The sequence below is a fragment of the Tachysurus vachellii genome, chromosome 1 (assembly GCF_030014155.1).
Source record: "Tachysurus vachellii isolate PV-2020 chromosome 1, HZAU_Pvac_v1, whole genome shotgun sequence".
Taxonomy (NCBI): Eukaryota; Metazoa; Chordata; class Actinopteri; order Siluriformes; family Bagridae; genus Tachysurus; species Tachysurus vachellii.
Window position 1 is genome coordinate 28,166,270 of NC_083460.1, and position 22,368 is coordinate 28,188,637.

General features: G+C 38.4%; 1 protein-coding gene across 2 annotated transcripts in view; it reads left to right on the plus strand.

Moving 5' to 3' along the window:
- Window positions 1–6,219: 6,219 nt before the first annotated feature.
- The window catches only part of nlgn1 (neuroligin 1), a 244,991-nt gene continuing 228,842 nt past the window's right edge, over window positions 6,220–22,368 (plus strand). For both annotated transcript variants that reach the window (XM_060881449.1, XM_060881457.1), the window contains exon 1: window positions 6,220–6,474. The gene's annotated coding sequence lies outside the window, so the exon portion shown is untranslated. The remainder of the gene's footprint in view (window positions 6,475–22,368) is intronic.

Below are 22,368 nucleotides of genomic sequence, written 5' to 3' on the forward strand. Positions count from 1 at the left end.
AAACCATTTCACCAAAAGACAGGTTGATCTTTATCTTATGTTCTTTAAAAGGTGCTGCTAGTTCATTTACTCACTTTCAGTAACCGCTTTATCCTGGTCAGCATCATGATGGATTTAGAGGCTATGCAGGAAAGCTGCAAGTGAAGCATTGTTGCTAGTCAAAAAGTGACAAAGTAAAAGTGGTGGGTAAACCTTTATATAGTCAACACAAAATGTGTTCTCTTTTGCTCAAACCACAGAAAAGTCCAGCCTATGCATGACTTCCCATATAGTGTCAGTGTCAAAATCAGGATGAACTTCAAGAGCTACAGCATCATTTTGTATTTTGTCCACAATGGTAAGTATACATGGTCTTCTGATTTAAATCCTTTGCAGTTCTACTCAGATCTAGACAAAGTCGTCCATAGTCAACAGTGTTTTTTGACTTGTCCATTTCATTCAATACTTTCCCTGCCTCTCTAGCTGGAAAACGAACTGATCTATTGATGACCCTACTACTGTATGTCCTGGACTGTAGACTGACATCATATCCAACTCATATGTTGAAGATTATATTGAGCAACATTCCACTTCTCAACCATCCATAGAACTCTACATCCCATACGCTACATCCGACAGCTACGATTTCTGACTAAAAATGGTCTGATTAATTCTACATCATAGAAGAAGAAGAACAGGGCATAGAAGCCTTTATAGACCTGAATTAGAGATTACTCCATATATTAATGGATAGTGTTGTTTTGTGACACCAGAAAAATCATCTAAACCTTAGGACCAATCAGATAAAGGAGCTGCTGGTGGTGGTAGTGGGCTCTGAGACCAGTCACCATTCTGACAATCAGGGAGTTTAAAGAAATGAAGACCTTTCTATGTTTATAGCAAGTTACTGGTGTAGGATATTTTCTGTATGTTAACATCTATAATGTTTTGCTCATTATTAATAAATGTTTCAGTTGCTTTATAAATACACAGGTCATTAATATTTATAAATGTTGTGCAGTAAACCACCTGGCATTATAATGAATAGTAACACTTGTCTTAATACATGACTACATGTTATTTATTTTATAGCACATTATTAGAAATGTGTTCACAATGTTTTCTCTTCAATAGCAGGACTTTTAAATGCAGAGTTTTGGATGGATATAGATTTAATTCATGACACATTAAGGATGCATTTCTTTTATCCACACAGTATGTCTGAACAAAACCTCGTTTAACAGAGATTGATTGGATTAAAGGAATCACATGAGCTCTTTTAGACACTATTAATACATAATTATCACAGACATCAAATATATCTCCTGCATTCTAAAAAAATCTTTTCAATATTACAGCCAAACTATGCATATGCTAGCTAATGCTATTGATTTTTTGTACATTATGCAGTGTACATGAACTGACTGATATGTTCCATCAATGGATTATTGAGGAAATTTCACTCTAACACAGCAGGTCAATGATGTCTAGCACATGGATTGCTTTGATTACCTACTTCAGGTCCTCTCTGGCATCACGGTAGGAGAGAATAATAACAAAGGAATAAGCTAGGCATGTGACGCAATGGCAGTATCACTTGATAGCTGGATATCTATATCACATGTGTTTGCCTAAATTGTATGTTTTTTTAAATGAAATATTAACCCTAATACTTTGTCAAGTGAAAAACAGGAAAAAACCCTCAGCTACATCACCGTGTTCATAATTGGTCTCAAATATGAATGCATGTGGGACTTTTTAAATTCATAACTGGTCATGCCTCTTGTACCTGTTTATGATATCTTCTAACAACATTTTGTTATGAATGAATGAACGAACGAACGAACGAACGAACGAACGAATGAATGAATGAATGAATGAATGAATGAAACTGAATTGCAAGATCTTTCTTTGTTCACACCTGCATAATAGTAACAACCATCCAATCTTGTTGCACACCTCTGGTCTGGTCACACTGATGCCCTGTAAACCTTTCTGGTAAGTTAAAAAAAATTAAATCTGTATTCACAGCTGTTTAAAACATATCTATTTAAATCAAATTATGATGTATGTTCAGTTGGTTCCCTCAATTAGTCAAAACAGTGTTATCTATATGTTATTTTAATGCATACTAGTTTACTGCATCCAAATTTTGATCTCACTCCCACTGTCATGCAGTATGCACTGTATATGGTAAAAGGTATAAGGACACCTGACCATATGCTGTTTGAACAACTTGGTTTAGTCCATGTTTAGACCCCCTGGTTGTCCAGTGGCAAGATCCTTAGCTCTCATTGCCACGGCCCATGCACTAACCCAGCCACTGAAGAGTTAATTATTAGTGCATGTCATGAGCCTAAATAATTATGGGAGGGTTGCATAAGTAAGAGCATCTGGCTTAAAACCTGTGGCAATTTTTTATTGCGGATTCACTGTGGCGACCCTGAACAGGGAGCAGCCGAAAGTAGAGGAAGGTTTAAACCTTAAACCTGCTATAATAACCTCCTCTTTCTAGCGATGATTTCAGTAGATGTTGGAGCATGGCTGTAGAGAATTTTATCCATTTAGCCACAAAGGTTTTAGTGAGGCACTGATGTTGGGTAACACAACATCTGGGGCACAGACAGCATTCCAGTTCAACCCAAAGGTGTTCAGTGGGGTTGTGGTCATGGCTCTGTGCAGGACACTTGAGTTGTTCTATTCCAACTTTGGCAAACCATGTATTCCGGGAGCTTGATTATGCACAGGGGCATTGTCATGATGCAGAATGTTTGGGCTCCTTAGTTACACTGAAGAAAGATTCACTGCAAAAGCATGTAACTCTGATGATGTCTCATGCTTGGCTTTCATCTTAATGGATATTTCAAAGCCTGCTGCCGTTTCTGTGCCGCCATAAGCATATAGCTGTCATATTTCACTCTGACTCTTAGCACCTTGTTTGCTCACATTTCACTTTTTTCCACTGCTTTACACTAGCCGTATGTGTATGCATAAATTGCCACACTGTGTGGTTATAAATACTAATAACAATAACTGTAGCTGTAAAAATGAAAAACAATCATAATCTGGCAAAAAGAATTCACTTGGAAAACTAAAGTGTGACTTTACAAAGCCTGTGGTTTTGATTAAATAATGCCACCGATTCAGTCATATAAAAGTGTAAGTGCCTGGAAATCTGACTTTATCTGCTAAAAAAAAAAAACATTCTCTTCTCACTTTTTCATGTCAGCTGAAACACTTTATCATTTTCTTTCAATGGTAAACATAGATAAGGAGCTATTTTCATAAGTCCTACAGCTGTAAGTCAGGTTCAAGTCCCACTTGTACAGCATTGTGTCTATTGTGTACAAGAACTGAAATAGAGCCTTTCTCACTCACTACAGTATGTGGTTTAGCCACTTGGTGACTATATGGTGGAATGGCAGGGTCATGCACTTAGTGTTCCTTTCCAACTACAATGACAGGTTTGTCAAGGATGTGTGACAAGAGTTTCAAAAAGATGCATGTTAGGGGCTTCATACTCCCAACTGTTAGTACTGCGGGAAGACAGTTCACTACATACTAGCCATTCTTCAATACATAGGGATCTTGATCCGAATAAACCACCTAAAATGAAACTAAACATACAAAGCATGTTATTTTTGCCTGATTAAGCTGTTTCTTTGCTCAGCATGTTATTCTTCCCCCCTTTACTGAGTTCTCCAGGAAGAGAGCGGTTCCCTGCTGCTACTTTCAGACAGCCATATCAGATTAGAACATTTGGACTCCATGGCTGATTGATTCCTCAGCATCCTTTCTCTGTCACTGGCCTGTACAAATCCAGACAGAAAGATTGGAAGAGTTCCCTGCCCTGAAGCTCTCAGACCAAAAATGTGGTTTTCTGCACACAGCAATATCCTTATACCGTATGGGAGAACCCTTTCTTTGGATTTAAATGTATATCAATAAAAATATGCTTTGTGATATGGCATCCATGGGTGCATTTCCAACTAGTACCCTGCACTCTGGATTTAATGTAACCCTAACCATGATGTAAAGGATGAATTACTGTATTTAAATGTTGGTTGAATATATCAAAATGTAAAATATTTTCTTTTCTTTTCAATGAAAATTTTAAAAAATTGCACATTAAAAAATGCCTCATCCCTCTCAGAAAACATTTAAAGGCTTTGGGCTTTTTCTTTTTAGAATGTAATAATTTATTTAGTAATGATGATGCTCAACATCAGGGATCATATTCAGTGAAGCCTTATTTTTAGTCAACAGTGAGATGCCTGCTATTGTCACACATTGCTGTTACTGTTAAGTTGCACTTACAGTAGAAGCAAATCCATGTGACTTCACATTCAGGGTTAGTCACAGTTTGCTGGAACTTTTTCAGAAAAAAAGATAAACAGTATTTGCTTGTCACTGGACTGGTATCTTCAGAAATACACCTTATATGTTTGAAGATTTAGTATATAAACCTTTACCCATAGAAAGCTGCATGAAGAATACTTTTTAAAGTAAAATAAGGTTTTACATATAAATAAATGTCTAATTGAACCTAATGTGGCGATCAGTGGAATCATTAAGAGCACTATGGCTATGATAATAGCCATTATTAACAAATTAAGCATGCACACATTTAGGACAAATCCTGTACAGCTTTTCAAGTTTTAAGATCTCCAAAGATTACGAAATAAGATTCGGTATGGCTTAAGTTAATTGGGACAATAATTGGAAAGAGGAAACTGAGGGGATATAATGGATGTTAGAATGGATGCTTTGTTTGGACACAAACCACAACTAAGGATGCATTGATGGCTAAATGATACACTGATGGATTTAATATGCATTAAATGATGTTTTATCAGGCATCTTATAAAGCATGAGAGTACAGTAGACTGGAAAAGGTTGAACATTACTTAGGCTTAGTACTTAATGTGATTTTTGACTTAGTGTAATGTGTTCATCTAATTGTAGAAATGTTTATTTTTTTTTTTACCATTCTTTATTTTTTATAAATATCCTGTGCATTCTGTCACCCTATCGCTGGGAGATCTCAGTTTGAATCCCTAAAAAAAGCCACAGATATAGCCATCCATTGCTGGGAGTACTAGAGAGCAAAACTGTCTGCTCTGTGGGTGAGGACTTAATCATAGTGACACTGTGAGATCATGTATGCAGAAGATGGCAGGAAAAGTGTTCTTTTGTTTGTGTATGCTGTGCTGCCCTGTGACAGACCACAAGCAGCGGTTTAAAAATATGTGGTTTGCTGATTTCACATATCTCAGAGGAAGCATGTTTGCCTTCACCTTTCCCAGGCAGGTAACTTTGGTGTCACAGGGAAGAGCAAGCTGATATGTGGGAATTTGGCAGATGACCAAATTGAGAAAATGTCGTAAAATTAGTTATAAAAAAACTGTTATGTATATATCTAAAATATAATGTTGGATATTTTTAAGGGAAATGAACTGTTTTATTTATTTATTTATTTATTTAAATTGCTTTATTTCCTGTAAATGAGTGAGTTAGCTCAGAAAGGCTGATACTCATCTGTAGTCCCTGGTCAGATGTAAACAGGTACCTTAATATAGCTTACATCAAATACAGCATAACACTATTTATTATATAAAAATATATCATTATAAATATGATCCTTTTTTTGCTAAAAAAAATCCAATAACTAATGCATCCTTATATATATCTGAGTTCAGCCTACTATTTTCTTTTCCGGGAAGCGCAGGAAGTGGACCCTCGTGCGCTGTACAGAATAGAAGAATGCCGCTATTTGATCCCTGTGTTTAAAAAAAATCTACACTTGAAGGCTCCGGATATTCAATCGGAATTAAAGTGTAAGAGCAGGAAGCCAATACCACAGACAAGCCTCCAACAGCGCTGTTAAGTTTGGTACGTTCACTGACCCGCAGCACGGCTGCCTTTTCCAAAACGTCGTCTGCGTCACTGTTGCGCGCGCGCGCGGAGCTCTCTGGCCAATCTCGCGCCACTTTGGAGCTCGAGCGTGACTGTAACGTTTGGAGGCAGAAAGGAGCCGCAGTCTTTCCTTATACAGTAAACTTCATCAGCTGCGCGTGTGCATATAAAAGGCACACGTCTTCCTCTAGCTGTTCCTTTTCACAGGGTTTATCACAGCATCAGACTGGAGTGACTCAGACTGGACGTCGAAGCAGCGCGTGGGCTGGCACCGGTCCGCAAAGTGCGATGATTTAAATGAAACTGGATTTTGCGAGGGTTTTTGTGCACCAGCTTGTCGTGCATAAGAGAATGTAGACTCTGTGATACTGCCGTTGCTTTTCGGGGATCTGTAAGCTTAAAAGCTCCATCATTTCTCTTCTGAGTCACATCATCACACTAAATGAATAATCGAGAAAAGCAAGATCAGATGCTTTATATGTACTGGGCGATTTTTTTTTTGGAATTTGTAACCCATTGTTTGAAAATAGTTCCATCACAGTGAGGAATTTGGCTGAGTCTGCTTTTTGACGAAAAAAGGTACGTGCCTATAATTTATAGCAGCATTTAAGGGGTTTCCAAAGCATTGTGGATATGCACAGGGAACTCATTCAAACGTTTGAGCTTTTTTCCTCTAGTGTTTGCAATAGTGTAATTGCAGGAAACTTTCACTATGGAAAGGGTAACTTAAAATGAGGATTGTTTCGCATATATACTTACCGTTCTCTCTCTCTCTCTCTCTCTCTCTCTCTCTCTCTCTCTCTCTCTCTCTCTCTCTCTCTCTCTCTCTCTCTCTCTCTCTCTTTGTGTGTGTATGTGCGTGCGTGGTGTGTGTGTATGCGCGCGCGTTGAGTATATTTTTTACTCGGACATTCTTAGTTCTGAAAAAGTGGCTATTCTGCAAGCTGAAATATCCTGATCATTCAATGTATGCATGATATTATGTATAATAAATGTCAGAAAGATTCATTCATTATGGATTCCTTGTTATCCTCTTCACCCTTTTTGAGAATAGGAATGAACCACGCAATGTGTGTAGGCTGTAAGCATGCGTGCGTGAGTGCTTTGTGTGTGTGTGTGTTTCTCTCTCTGTCTCTCTCTGTGTGTGTGTGTGTGTGTGTGAAAGAGAGAGAGAGAGAGAGAGAGAGAGAGAGAGAGAGAGAAAGATGCAATGGTTTCCCTACTTCAGCAGAAACTGTGCAGCTGTCCATGGTGCTGATTTAATTGCTCTTTATCAACTTGTCAAGAAATCAGCAGGCCTGGATATGATTGTAGCGCTTGGCCATTTTAGTTATAGCGATGGCTGCGAGCCTTCCTGTAGGAGATCCTCCTCATACCACATAAATGCTAATAATATCACCTGAAGACAAATGAAGGAAACTGATTATTTAGAAGGTCTGTGACCTCTTGTCATTATCAATCATGGTTGAAGAGTGTAAAAAGTTTTGAAACTGCATTATTGTTAAATTACCCATATTGTCAATACTTTAGCTCTCTTTTACACCACACTCAATTATATCAAATCATATTTGATTGCATTTTGCTAGGTCTACAATGTAGGTTTCTACCAAGACCTGAATATATGAAAGGCGCACAAGACAATGCATTTTAGTGACAATTTTAATGTAATATTTGGGCATCAACCTCTTGAACTTTTTCCTGTAGATGGCAGTCTACCTCTAATGTTTACTTCCAGTTTCATTACTTCTCGTGATAAGTTGCTGCCAGGTCCCTTGTAAGTGCAGCATCATTGCAAAGTAATAGGGTATTACTCATTTTGGCATGGTGACGTCTGCAATCATGTAATTGTCCTCTCTAACAGCAAATAGAGCCAAGGAGCATTTTAGGACAGGCGTGATTAAATTAATGAAGGTGCTTTTTTTTAAATAAGATTCTTCCACAAGTAACTTACCTCAATGCATTTGTGCAGGGATGAATGTTTTTCTAAATTAGATTTTAAATGAATGATTAAGAGTAGGTCATCATTCTTGCATGTTTAATTGTTTAATTCTACCTTATGTCTCCTCTGGACATCATCCAGGAGGTGAGATGTTGCATCTGATTTAGCTCTCACACACCCCAACATGTCAGCCACCAATCCCCCACCCGCAATGATCAGATGCTCTTCTGATCAGACCTGAGAGAGTGAACTATCAGAGTAATTGTACTGTTCTGAGGCTTTGCTAATGTAACCATTAACATGACCCTTTTGCTTGTATCTCTTAAAGTTTATTCAGATCAATATGGTCTGTCATATAAATTTTTCCCCAGTGAACTCTTGTGGTAGCTGAATATATTTTACCACCAGACACCAGGTCAAACGGCTTGGCCACAAACAATTCTCTCAAAATGCCGCATACATTGTAACTCTCTACTAAATGCACATGAGATAAGGAACAATCTGTTGCTGATTAAATGATGTAAATTTATCTTGTGGAAAAGTTGAAAATTGAAGTTCAGCAAAGAGATGCTGATTATATTATTTGATGTAAAAATTAAATATCAAATGAAAATCTTTTGTGCTGTTGAAGGCTAGATGCAGATATCATGATGCATGTACATAAGCATACAAATTTAACTGACAATGTGTGAAAATTAATTGCAAATAGTGATCTGATTATAGTCCTTATATAATTTATATCCTTTATGTAATTCACCAGTGACCCATGAAAATACTAAAACTGCCAGCCATCCATTTCATTAGTGAGGAAGCCTCATACTTCTAACTGGCGATGCATTAGCAACTTGCCTTAGGTGAAGAGTGTTAATCTAAATGGTACATTGTTTTTCTTCAGATAGGGTCACTGCATCACATTGGCACTTAACAGCAATCATGGTTTTAGCCCACTGCACAATAAGTTAATTAAAACAAAGCTGTCTCTAATATAGACGTGCTCACTTGCTTGATTAATGAAGTGTCTTTCATTTTGACGGAACTCCTCAGCTGTCTGGAGACAGGACTAAGAGACATGCTGGAAGCTGTTTTGTATTGCATTGGATCACAGCGAGACCTCTTTCCACTGTCCTGTCTCTCTGGCTGACTAACACAGGACCCCTGCCGCTCAATTATCATGGCTGTGCTCAGTCACCAGTGCGATTGATAATGCTTCATAACCCACTCGTTGTCGCTCACCCACCTTACACATGGTTAAGACCTCATTTCAGTGCTCACTGTGGTTAACACTATCCAAAATGGAAAGAAACAACAGGGGCTGATGACGATCATTAGCCCTCATTAGAATGCAGCACGATGTGGTCTGTTTTGGTGCTGTCGCTCAGGAGCGGGAGTTATTCACTTCCTAGCCTGATCCAATGAGCTCAATGCTATTGAGCAGTGTCATATGCTGACATTGCTGCTGACTTTTAATGCCTGGTGGAGCTTTAGTCGAGCTTAGCATGGGGTCCGGTCTCTGGTGTAGCATGAGTAAGGTTATTATTTGGACACGTTCTGTGACATTTTAATAAATGTTAAGGGCGGATTTTCTCTTCATATGGCAAAATATATCCACTGTGTGTACGAAAGGTTTGACAGTCTATCAGAATGAAGATCGGTAAACCTGTATACACTATCAAGTGCATCATCATATTCCTTTTAAAGAGTTTTCATCCAATAAACCCACCCAAAATAAGATATCCTGTTCCAAAGGTCGACATTTTTACATGTTGAGTCAGTGAATATTATTAATACCTCACCAGTTATACTATTCTGAAGTGTCACATGTTAGGTGGCACTTTGTTTAAACACTGTTGTCTTCCTTCTTTGTATGGATAGCTATAGTTTTTCCCAAGATTTATCCCTTGCCTCTCACACTGAGGTCTGAGGACCTATACAGAAATACTTTAATTTAGCTACAGCTGTGGAAATCACAAGCCAAATTTCAGCAAATCAAAAAAAAAACCAGTCTATAGATCTTAAAAACCTGGACTCAATTTATTGTCTTGGTGAAACATTCAGGAATAAAATGTTATATATTGTAGCTCTGGGAAATATTATTTAAACATTGTTTATGGAATGCATGATAATCCCTGTCTTACAGTCTACATTTGTTGGCCAGATTAATTGGACCTTTGGCTTTATGTGGAAGTCCTGAAAAGAAAGAGATAAAGTCTATGTGTGAAATCTAGATGTCATACTAATACAATTTTTGTTCTCTGTAAATGCTAAGAATGTAGATGACAATATTTGACTTGCTAACTATGTACTGCAATTTATTTAACTGTGTAATTTGAGTTGTTTTGTTCATAATGTTAAGATTAATGGTAACTGTCACAATAGCAAGCATAGTACTGTTATATTAAAGACTTATGTATATAGCAATTTATGATGTTATGATATATACTTTATAAAAAATGTGTCATTACATATGTCATATCTTGACCACAGGAAAATATCTGATGAGCAACGAGCTGTTAGTTCACATAGTTTTATGTGCTTAAATGTCAGGACAAGAGTGGTTTAGATGTTAGCATAGTTACCTTGCATCACTGAGGCTGGGGTTTTAACTCTTTCTGGGGTTTTAATATCTTTAACATACTGTATGTGCCTGGAGTTTGCTTGTTCCTCTGGGTATTTCCTGGGGGTTTTCTCCCCAGTCCAAAGACCTGTTGTAGGCTGATCAAAAATCTCTAAATTGTACATAGTGTGTTAATGGGTGTGTGAGTGTCTGTGCATTGGCACTACGTTCATAGTGTCCCCCACCTTGAGCCCCGTGTCCCCTGGGATAGGCTCCAGTCTCGCTGTGACCCTGTGTCAGTTAGGCAGTTCATCTGTGCTTGTTGAGCTGGCTTTTAAACCAGATTACATCTTTGTGTTATGTCATTAAAAATTGGTGTATATAGTAAGTTTGCTCAAGAACCTTCTGGTGTGGCTAACTGTCCATTTTCTATTGTGGCACAAATGCAAGGCTGCTGATGGGTGACAAAATGTCCATGTAAATGGACCAAGGGGAACAACACTATATGATGCCCCATCTCTCTAGCATACTGGACTTGCAAAATTTGTTTTAAATTGTCATAGTTTTACAAATGAAAGGAACATAACTTTCTGGAAACCAGAAAAGAAAGAAAAAACAAGAAGCATAGAAGATGAAGCAGAACTGTGGTAAGTGGATGTAATCTAATGCTGACATAATTAAGGATAATAACTGTAGGCTAAGCCATAAGTAAGGGGTAGCACACAACAGACTGTGCTGTTATACGAAAATAATGCACGCCAGGGGGTGTGATATGGCACGAGGTGTATAACTGCATAACAGCACAGTCTGAAGTGTGTTGTTCCACTTATACCACAGGGATTTGCCAATGATTACATTGTTTAATTTATTAATGAATGACACGTCTGCATTTTAAAGGTTTATAGTTAGATTTAATGATGTGGAACGTCTGAGAGACAAGTTAGTTCCTTCTCTCAGTAAGCAATCATTTTTGTACCAGCCTCCCCCCCCATCCCTCGCACACACACACACACACACACACACACACACACACACACAGAGCCTGCCATTTTCCTGCCATTAAAAGAATCTCTGATCAGCCATAACATTAAAACCACCAAGTAAATAACATTGATTATGTCCTTACAGTAGCACCTGTCAACGTGTGGAATATATTAAACAGCAAATGAACAGTTAGTTCTAGAGTTGATGTGTTAAAGGAAGGAAAAATGTGCAATCATTATGATCTGAACAATGGATGGATAAACGACTGGGTCAGACCATCTCCAAAACAGCAGGTACTGTGGGGTGATCCCGAAATGCAGTGATTAGTACCTGAAAAATGTGGTACAACCAGTCAGCCACTGACTTGGGTAACCTAAGATCACCGATGCATGTTGAGAGTTAAGGCTAGCATGTCTGGTTCAATACCAAGAGCTAATGTACCACAAATTGCTCAAAAATTTAACGGTGGCTATGATAGAATGGTGTCAGAACACACAGGTTATCACAGCTTGCTGGCTATGGGCTACATAAGATACAGACTGGCCATAGTGCCCATGTTGACCCCTGTTCTCCATCAAAAAGTGACTGCATGTAAAAGTGAAAGTGACGTGATATACGGCTAAGTATGGTGACCCATCTCTGCGTTTAACCCATCCAAAGTGCACACACACAGCAGTGAACACACACAGTGAACACACACCTGGAGCAGTGGGCAGCCATTTATACTGCGGCGCCCGGGGAGCAGTTGGGGGGGTGCGGTGCCTTGCACAAGGGCACCTCAGTCGTGGTATTGCCGGCCCGAGACTCGAACCCACAACCTTAGTGTTAGGAGTCAGACTCTCTAACCATTAGGCCACGACTTCCCCCAGCAGCACTAGACCACGGGGGAACCTACACAATATTAAGCAGGTGGTTTTAATGTTATGGATGGTCGGTATAAAATATACTTGTTATAATTATTATTCTTTAATTATTATAAGTAATTAATAATAATATAATTAATAATAATATCATTAATTATAAATATAATAATTGCTACTGTAGAAAGAATAAAATGTTTATTGTTCAATTATTATAGCTGGAACCACCTGTGCTATTACTGTATATGTACACAATGCACACCTACTGACCAATCAGATTCAAGCATTCAACCATACTGTGCTAAACAAGCTCAGAATTATTTTGACATTTACTGGCACCCCCCATCATCCCTAGAATTGCATCTGAACCTATATCACTTATGACACACACAGTAAGAGTAATTCTGTCATTATTGTCATTGTTGTGGTAGTCCAGCCCCACCAAAATCTATTACCACAGGCCACTTCTGCTGTAACCAAAGGTAGCCCATGTATCTTTTCACATGATTCAAGCCAAGAATTATTATAAATTTGCCAGTATGAGGTGGTGTTTTGCTAAACTATTAAGAAGATCTATATTCCAGACACGTTGGCTAGATAACATAAGCTTGTTTTATTTAAGCAACTCGGTGGACTCAGTAGTCAACAACTTCATAAGAGACTGTGCTGAAAAGATAGTCAAGCACTCAAGTAAAGTGCTTGAGAATCATTACTAAGAGAAAGACATGTCTGTCATATTGATTTGCACCACCAATGCTGACATCACACATTTGTCGAAAAACTGACATGTTTTAAACAAGCTTTTTTAAAATTCAAGAGAATTTTCTCACTTCACCATTTGCTGACTCTAGACAGCTTGGACACAAATAATGCTGTCAACTCTAATTTTGCTTTTGGCTGGAAGCAGATCAGCAAATAAATATGGGAAATGGAGTCAACTCATGGAATTGCAGATTATTTACGTTGTATAATTGTAGCCAATATTTCTGTCATATGATGTGGCAATTATGAAAGTGTAGGAGTGTAATATTTACTATTACTAAAGTTTTACAGAAATGAAAATGTTGGATTGACTGATATTGTTAAAAAAAAGTTGGTGTTGTGATTAACTTCAGCTGCAGATGCACTTTTATAGAATCATTTTTAAGCCCAATCTTATCATTTGTACTGTGACAAATTGCTTTAAAGAACGTGAAGTGTAATTTAAGCTATGACCTGAAAAGTCCTTTTCATGATCAGCATAACAGAATCAATCGAGAACATTTAAGCACTAACAGATACTAACATTTCTTCTGTGTATGTCACAAGTCATATACATGCTATGAATATGTCTGTGCATTATGTATAGTTATGTCAGCTACTTTCCTGTCAGCGAAGACATGAGTCCATTGTAAATGTAACAAATGATAAGGTCTGAATGTTGTTTAAGCCAGATCACATTGATTTGTGTGTGTGGAGAGACATGGCAACATGATTCTTCATATTGGACAATGAGAAACGTGACCTTTCTGCCTTGAATCTTTACGTTCTATTCTGGCTGACTGACTTTTAAAGGCAGCCTCGGCCACTCCAGTAGATTAAAGGCATGGCCGGAGGAGTAATATGCCACCATGTGCTTGTACGTGGGTCGTAGATCTTTTCACGGGTCCATCGCCAAGGTTACTCATATTGACATGCCATGTCCCCGCTGGTGATGCACCACTGCAGACTTCCTGTTCACTATGCTCTGTCATCTGACTCCATCAAGTCATGAGGAACTTCCCTTCTGACAAACGCCTGTGGAATGCACTACACTGAGTATATATTAAGTGTGTGTCAAGCTAGTGGTAAGCGAATTGCCATGATTTTAGTTTATTATCAGAATACTGTGTTAATACAATCGGATACTTTCTCATCTCTCCTTATTTAGTGTACTGGCTTTAAAGTACTGTATATGCAGTTCAGTAATGCTATATGGGCTTTCTAAATTAAATGTAAAGTAACCTGAATTTAAATTGTACTGTGGCTTTATTTGTGCTTGAGATGTAATTATGAAGAAACTTTTTTCTTGCCTCCATTTACTTCTTAAATTGTACAACCCTGCCAATTCCCACCTATCAGCCACTTCCCCCTATCACGTGAGAGCTACCGAGCGAGAGGATGAAGGCTAACACATTCGCTCTCCAAGACACATGAAGCCGGCACCACATCTCTTCACACTACTCATGCTGCATCACAGGGCAGCTGATCACACTTGAAGGAAAGTGCTATCTAACCTCTTCAGCATACATGAGCTCACAGATTCCCATGATTGCCTAGTGTCACTCTTATTGACAGGAGAGAGGATATTGACTTCCTGCCAACCAGTCAATTTTGCTCTCTTGGATGGCTACAGCACCATCAGGATTTGAACTGTGGCTGGCTTTAAACCTCTAATCTTGTGGGTATAAAATACTGTTGCGTCGTCTCTGTTTGTAACTTAATGGAACCAAATGGAACCTCTTACAGGTATTAAATGGGTAATAAATACTACACCATGCACCTTAGCTACTTATCCTTTTCTAATAAGTGACCACTAATAAGCTTACTCTGAGAGCTCAAAGCAATCTAGTTAAGGAATGAGCACAGAACAGGAAATGTAATTATTCTAATTGTTTACTTGCCTTCATCCTGTACTAAGCAAAAAACCCACAGCAGTACACATTAATCTGTTGCCTGTATGCCGTACTCTCTTTTAGTCGCACTTTTGTTTTGTAAGCTGGGTCAGACTCCAGTTTACAGATGTTGCTCTTGGGGCTTTGCACTTCCTTATTTTGTCTGCTTAACAAAACCCTCTTCAGAAACTTAGAAACTTTACATTACACAGAGTTTGTTGATACTAATGCTTTTTCCACTCTGAGAGCAGAGCTTTTTGAATGGGAGATTCACTTTTTTGACGGCGAAGAAAAATCTTTCCAATGCTGATGCCATTCTTAATTCTTAACTTCTTAATGCAAAGATCGTGACAACTACAGTACTGCTGGTCCTGAGATCATGATCAGGCCTTCCTGGATTTTTGCCTCATATTTGTGAGCTAAAGATGTATTCACGATGGCCTTGTGCTACAAACAAATAATGTACTTGAAGCCAGCCTTGATCAGCAGGGTTTGCACTAGACAGTATACAGTATATATGTGCTAAAATCTTTTCATAAAAAAGGGAAAGGAAGAGAAGGGAAGGTAAGCATTTAATGGAATGGTTTTTACAGACATCGTATATTATATATTATTTTTAATAATTTCAAAGTCTAATTTGTCACGTGATGAAACAACAAGAACTGGTGATAAATTCCTCTCAGAAATGGGAAAAGGAAGAGAAGGGAAGTTTAGCATTTAATGGAATGGTTTTTACAGACATCGTCTTGCAGTGAAAGAAACATCTTATTCACAATTCACAAATCAGTGGAGCCATCTAAAAACCAAGCCTGCTGAAATAGGATTTTTATCCAAAGTGTTCTGGAAATGCAAAAAGATCAAGTTACTCTCCTGAAACTATCTTGACACAACCCTTTTTCACACATAAAAATTCAGACAGACATCAAATTTTGTCTTTCTAAAGGTTTGTGAGAATAAACTTCCCTGCTGTGTCTCTTTTGGAAATTAATTAATACTAAAAAAATTCTGAATCATGAATACTAGTAATCATTACACCAGCACCTGGGTGATTCACTATGATTAGTTACTTTGGTTCCTTGAACTTCCTTGGATTTTCTTTGTTGTTAATAGTACTTTTTAGGAATTTTAATATCCAGTTGTACAGAAAACAAAGACCATTCTTGATTGAATTATTTTGCCAGTCCTTCAATAGCCCATTGCATTTCATAATGAGGAACATTTTAAATATTTTGAAAGGGTTTACTATTTACTAAAGAATCATTTAACTGGCTCATTTTAGCCACACTTGGATGTTTACCAAGTTTAAATGTAGTTTCTCTACCATAATTACCACAAGTACTGCATATTCAGATACATTTTATTTTTGCGAAGATTTACCAAGAGTGTTACAGATAAATTATATCTATTATCTAAAAATTCAAACAAAACTAAAACTATTCTGAGAGCAGCTGATTAAGCTTTTTGGTGTGTGGTTTGTTCTACTGATTCTGCAAAGTGCACCAACATAATATACAACTAACAATTAATATCCAATTCTTTTCTCTGAACCCAAACTCAACCCTAAACCTTTTTGTAAAACTTAATTAAGGGGTTGGAATAAATGCGACGTACCATTAAATAAAAACACAAAGAGTGGGGCCAGAGGGCTTGATAGTTAATTACAGGCTGAACATAGCGATTTTTTTTACTGTTCTCTCCTCAAACATTCCCGCTTTAATTCTCTCTGTTTTTTTTTTTTTTTTTTTATGAATAAAATTGATGCTTTTTTTAGTGTAATAATAAAAAAAAAGTCTGATTATATGTGTCCGACTTTTATGGTCCGTTATTGCTACTGTTGTGTTATTCATTAATTTCCTGTTTCCCCACGATTGGTAAATGCGTCAAACACTTTCTGGTTATTTAAGAGGAAACGTTTATTTTTCAGCTTTTCTTGTTTTTGTATCACATCCTAGAAATGGTTGACTTTATGACCTCTTCATAACTGTTAGTATGCATCACTGGACTGTTGGGATATTAGAACGAGTAAGCCGATAGATTTAGATAAGAACAGTATTTACGAAGCTTTTTTCCTTTTTTCCCTGTGCTTTAAATGTCAAGAGCAAAAACACTCTTAAAAATGGCTAAAGGAACCCTTGAGAATGCTGGAAGTAGCCCGACCAGACGGCTGCGAGTTTGCTTTATGGATATATTAGTATTCGGAACACGCAGTGAGAGCTCATGTTTGCAGGGATATCATCCTGCACGCTCTGTCTAGTGCTGCCCAATAGTTTACTTGTCCTTATGAAAATTACCCTGGAGCCAGGCCAAATGCACTGAGAACATGGCCGTGCGGTGCCAGGCCTTGATCCATGCCTACAGGAGCACTGCTTCAATTTGCTGACAAGACTTCTAAGGCAGCAGGCCCTGTCGACTATTGGATTAGAGAATACAATGATGGCTTGTCAAACAGGTAGCCCATTCTTGTCCATTCTTGATCTTACAATAGGACTGGCCTTTCACCCAAGCTTGCTAGCTAACTGCAGTAGGTGCATTAATCTGTATGATTTGCTTCTGCTCCTTTTTTCTGCATTAAGTCTTCAATGGATTTTTTTTTTTGTTGCTTGACTGATAAATTGTCTGCTAAAGGAAATCTTATATTCTCTGTGTTTTTTTTTTTTGTTGGACATCAGCACTTTTGAGCTTTGCTCTTTTTCATTTGTCATGCATTTTATTTTTATTCTAAAGAGCATGTTAGATTATCGGCTGAATATGAGATCAATCTGTTTGTCTTTCTTTGAGCAAACAATAAAAGATAAGTCATGTTTTCTGAAGACAATCAATTACATATAATTATACAGTACATCAGCCAATCATGTGGCAACAGAGCAATGTAGAAAATCATGCAGATACAGGTAAGGACTTTGATTTAAGGTTCACCTCAAACATCAATGTACAGAATCAATGTGATCTCAATGACTTTGACCATAGCATGGTTGTTGGTTAAAGATAGGGCTGTTTTGTATGTTTCAGAAGCTGCTGAGATCCTAGGATATTCACACACAACATTCTCTAGCTTTTTCACAGCATAAATCAAAGCATGTGCCGTGCATCAGTGTCTGCAGGCAGAAATGCCTTGTTGATGAGAGAGGTCAGAGAAGAATGGACAGATTGGTTAAGTGCACTTTTTGCTGCCTTACAGCTCCAAACTTTGATCTTGAGCTTGGTTTACTGTCTGAGAGTTTCTGTGCATGTTCTCATCATATGAACATGGGTTTCTTCTGGGTTTCTCCAGTTTCCTCTTGCTGTCCAAAATGCACAGACAGGTAGATTTTCTATGCTATACTCTCCTGCCTTGCTCCCAGTGTTCATGGGTTTGGCGCCAGATCCATACTGATCCTGACCAGGATAAAGTGATTACTAAAGATGAATGTGTGATAGACATTTGCTTTCTAATTTATGCTGAGTGCACTTTAGGATTACTAGAAACTGTAAATGCTGAACATAGAATTTGACTTACTGGAAAAGCAAATCAAGGCACTAACTCTGGGAACAGAAAACCTAAATAACTGTTTAGAAACAGACCCAATATTAGCATCAGATTTCTGTATTTTTTTTTTTTTTGTTCACCTTTTTATGGATATATTAAACATAGTAGGCTAAATAAAAACAGTAATTATGATTATTAGCTTATTTCTTAAACAATCTTAAAGTTACTTTTTAGTTAAGAGTAACTACTTTTATTTGAGGAAATTCCTTTTTTTTTTGCCTTTTTTGTCACAGAGAGGAAATGTTAGTACAGTTTTTGCAAGGATACAATGATAAAGTAATTTAATTAATGACTGAGATATCAGAGAAAGACTTTTAACCACAGAGAGAACCGTGGAGAAAATGCATTTTTTAATTTTATTATAGTTGCAAAGGAGCTTTAAATCTTTAGTGTGACTTAACCTCTAGTGAGCAAGCAAAGGGAAAGTCTCCCTAGGATAGAGCAAATCTAGGAATGAACCAATTCTCAGCAGGCGAAGCCCATTATCCTCAGGCCAGCACTTGTAAACATTTCTAGCACCCAACTAGCCAAGCCCTTCTGATTTTATTAGAGAACTTGGGAACGTTATTAAACCAGTGTCTGGAAATGGGCTGATAAACAGCTCACCAGTCAGTAATGTAACCGATTTAAATGGTTCCTGCCAGCCCACTTTTTATGACTGTTTATGAGCTGTTTTTTTGCCCTAATATAAGCATTTTCTGGCAGTTTTACATTTTTTAATATATCTATATCATTGATAAAGGATTTAAGGTTGATTTTAAAGTTTTTATTTACCCCTGAATCTGTTCTTTTAACCTATCATTTACTTCCACAAATAAAACCAATATACAAAAAATATGGTAAAATATAGATTATAGATATAGATATAGATATTTTATAAGGCTTTAAGTCACATATGCCACAGTATCATGAAACTAGTAGATGATCACCATATGTCAGATGCACAAATTCTGCTTTTGTTAAAAAAAGGAACCTGCTGGAAACATACTTGTGCTGCCTTAATTCATAGCCATCTGCTAAGTGCTTCGTCACAGGGGAGACATGCAAATATTTCATTACAGACATTTCACACTGAGAAACTACTCCTGCTTGAATAAGGCTTCTGTCTATAAGTGTAATTCAACTATCATAAAGCTGAAGCCTTTAAAAAAACAAAATGAATGATACAATATACAAAATGGGGGCATGGTGGCTTAGTGGTTAGCACGTTTGCCTCACACCTCCAGGATCGGGGTTCGATTCCCACCTCCGCCTTTTGTATGTGGAGTTTGCATGTTCTCCCCGTGCCTCGGGGGTTTCCTCCGGGTACTCCGGTTTCCTCCCCCGGTCCAAAGACATGCATGGTAGGTTGATTGGCATCTCTGGAAAATTGTCCGTAGTGTGTGATTGCATGAGTGAATGAGTGTGTGTGTGTGTGTGTGTGTGTGTGCCCTGCGATGGGTTGGCACTCCATTCAGGATGTATCCTGCCTTGATGCCCGATGACACCTGAGATAGGCACAGGATACCCATGACCAAGCGTTAGAAAATGAATGAATGAATGAATATACAAAATTCAAAAGCTGTAAACATTTATAGCAAGGCAACTTGAATTGTAAGCTAATTTGCATTTTTCCAATTCCTAACAAAAATCATGAAAATGGTAACAAATCAATACTTTTAGTCTGTCTCCATTAATAATTTCTTCCCTAATATGTCTCTAATGCCTGAAATATGAAACTTTTGCATAAAATTATTTAACAATCAGCTTATTCTTTGAAACATAATGCCCATCTCACATTTTCAACTAATGGCTTTCTAGCTATTTTTTCTTTTCTTTTTTTAATAAATTGTTCCAATTTAATTCTAAACGGCATATCATACAACTGCCACCAACAACGAAAAAGCTAATGCTAGCAGGTGTTTCCACCTAGACATGTGAAGCCACCATTTGTTTTTCTACTGAATTAAAGGCACTATAGAATTTTCTCTGTATGCCTGCTATTCAACACATACTTTCAGTACTCATTCCTTGCCTTAGGTTTCTATACACTGTGCATTCAAGGAGAAAGCGTATCTTGTAAAAGCTACTTTTATGTATCATACAATACTGTTTCTTAAAGAAAAGGAAGCCTGCACTATTGATATCCAACTCGAATCCAGGCAAGGTTCACAGTTCTTTCATAAAAGCTCCAAAAAAGGCAACGCTATTACCGGTTGATAGAAGAGAAAATTGTGAGCTATATTTCCAGGAAAAAAAAATTACAATGGATTATCTTATCTCAGGTCACTCCCAAACACAAATCTCTCCTCAATAGAATATATGCATGAGGAACTGCAGAAAGCATTTTTAAAAGTAGAGCAGATAGTATGTGCCTTCTGAGAATGTTTATAGCAGGGATCTTGGAGTGTATTGGTGTCTTTGTACAAGCTGCCTGTCTGACTCGCTTTACAAAAGTCTTGGAGCAGATATGGCACCTCTTAAGTACTCACTCACAGTGGTGAGAACTGCAGCCTCTGTTGGTCCCCTCCTATTTTCTTCAGGGCCTCTGATGTTTGTTTGCTCTCCTCATGTCCAGCAAGACTGAGTGGGTGCTGCTGAAGCCCCAAGGGCATGCAATGATTCACTCTCACTTTTCTGCTATGGCCAGACTCATACTAATATCTATTGCCTCTCATACTGTGCCTTTCATACAGTTGCAAGCTATTGTGACTCTGGTATCATACCACATTGCAATTAAAACTCAGTGCCACATTACATTTACTGAAGTAAGATAATTAGTGTATCTATGAAGACTGGGTTTGCGGTGTAATACATTTGTGTTAGCTAATTTAAAAGGGTATGCATCGCATTAGTCTCACTGCAAACTTTAAAATGCAGGATATATTTTAAATATGAGAAGAATATTTTACACAGCCAGTAGTGAATTGGAAAAAAAAGGATGGTTCTTTAGTCATAGTGCTGAAGTGAGGTCTATTTAAAGACCAAATCTGTGCAGCTATTAAGTATTAAGAACCAGTACTGTAACTGTTTGACAGTTAAGCCTCCAGGTGATTCATCGGCAGGATCCCGCACTCTCATTGCTGCGGCCTGGGTTTGATTCAAACAAGGAACACGGTGAGGCAGGTGGGGGAGCAAGGAACACGGCGAGGCAGATGGGGGAGCAAGGCACACGGCGAGGCAGGTGGGGGGAGCAAGGCACACGGCGAGGCAGCCAGAGAGGGCCGAGCGATGTCCACAGCCGAGCAGAAGGGCCGAGCGACGTCCACAGCCGAGCAGAAGGGCCGAGCGACGTCCACAGCCGAGCAGAAGGGCCGAGCACTACCCCCGACACACCGCGGCCAGACCACGTCTCGAAGACCAGAATGGGAGGGAGAGCGGGAAAGATCTTCCGCCACAGGCCTGCAACAGAAGTGAGGCGACGTCCTCCTCGGGGAACCGGAAGTGAAGCGACATCCCCCACCGGAACAGGTGCGGGGAGATGCCACAGGGCACCAAAAAAAAGGGCAAAACCAGGATGGTGACACCCTCTGCGGAACAGAAGTGAGGCGATGTCCTCCTCGGGGAACCAAAAGTGGAGTGGTGTCCCTCACCGAAATAAAATGTGGAGCGACATCACTGAAAAAATGAAAAAGTCCAGGAAGACTGGAAAACAGGAAGACTGGCAGAACAGTCCAGGTGGAGGATAAAAAAAATACGCTCCTAATAAGCCGGTCCAGGCTGGAAGCTATCCTGCTGGGTTTGAGTTTGCGTGGAATCATTTTGTCACACCAGGAGGAGGAAGACAGACCAAGCATCAAATAAATAGGGTTTAATAACGTAAATACATAAAACAGGAACAAAGATGAAACCTACACAGGACAAAGGACGAGGGTACATTAACTGCCATCAGTTAAATAGACATGACAATTAACAATAGGGAACAGGTGTGTAGAGACGGGGAGGAGTAAACAAGGGCGGGGCAGACACGTGACACAGAATATAAACAGAAGCACATG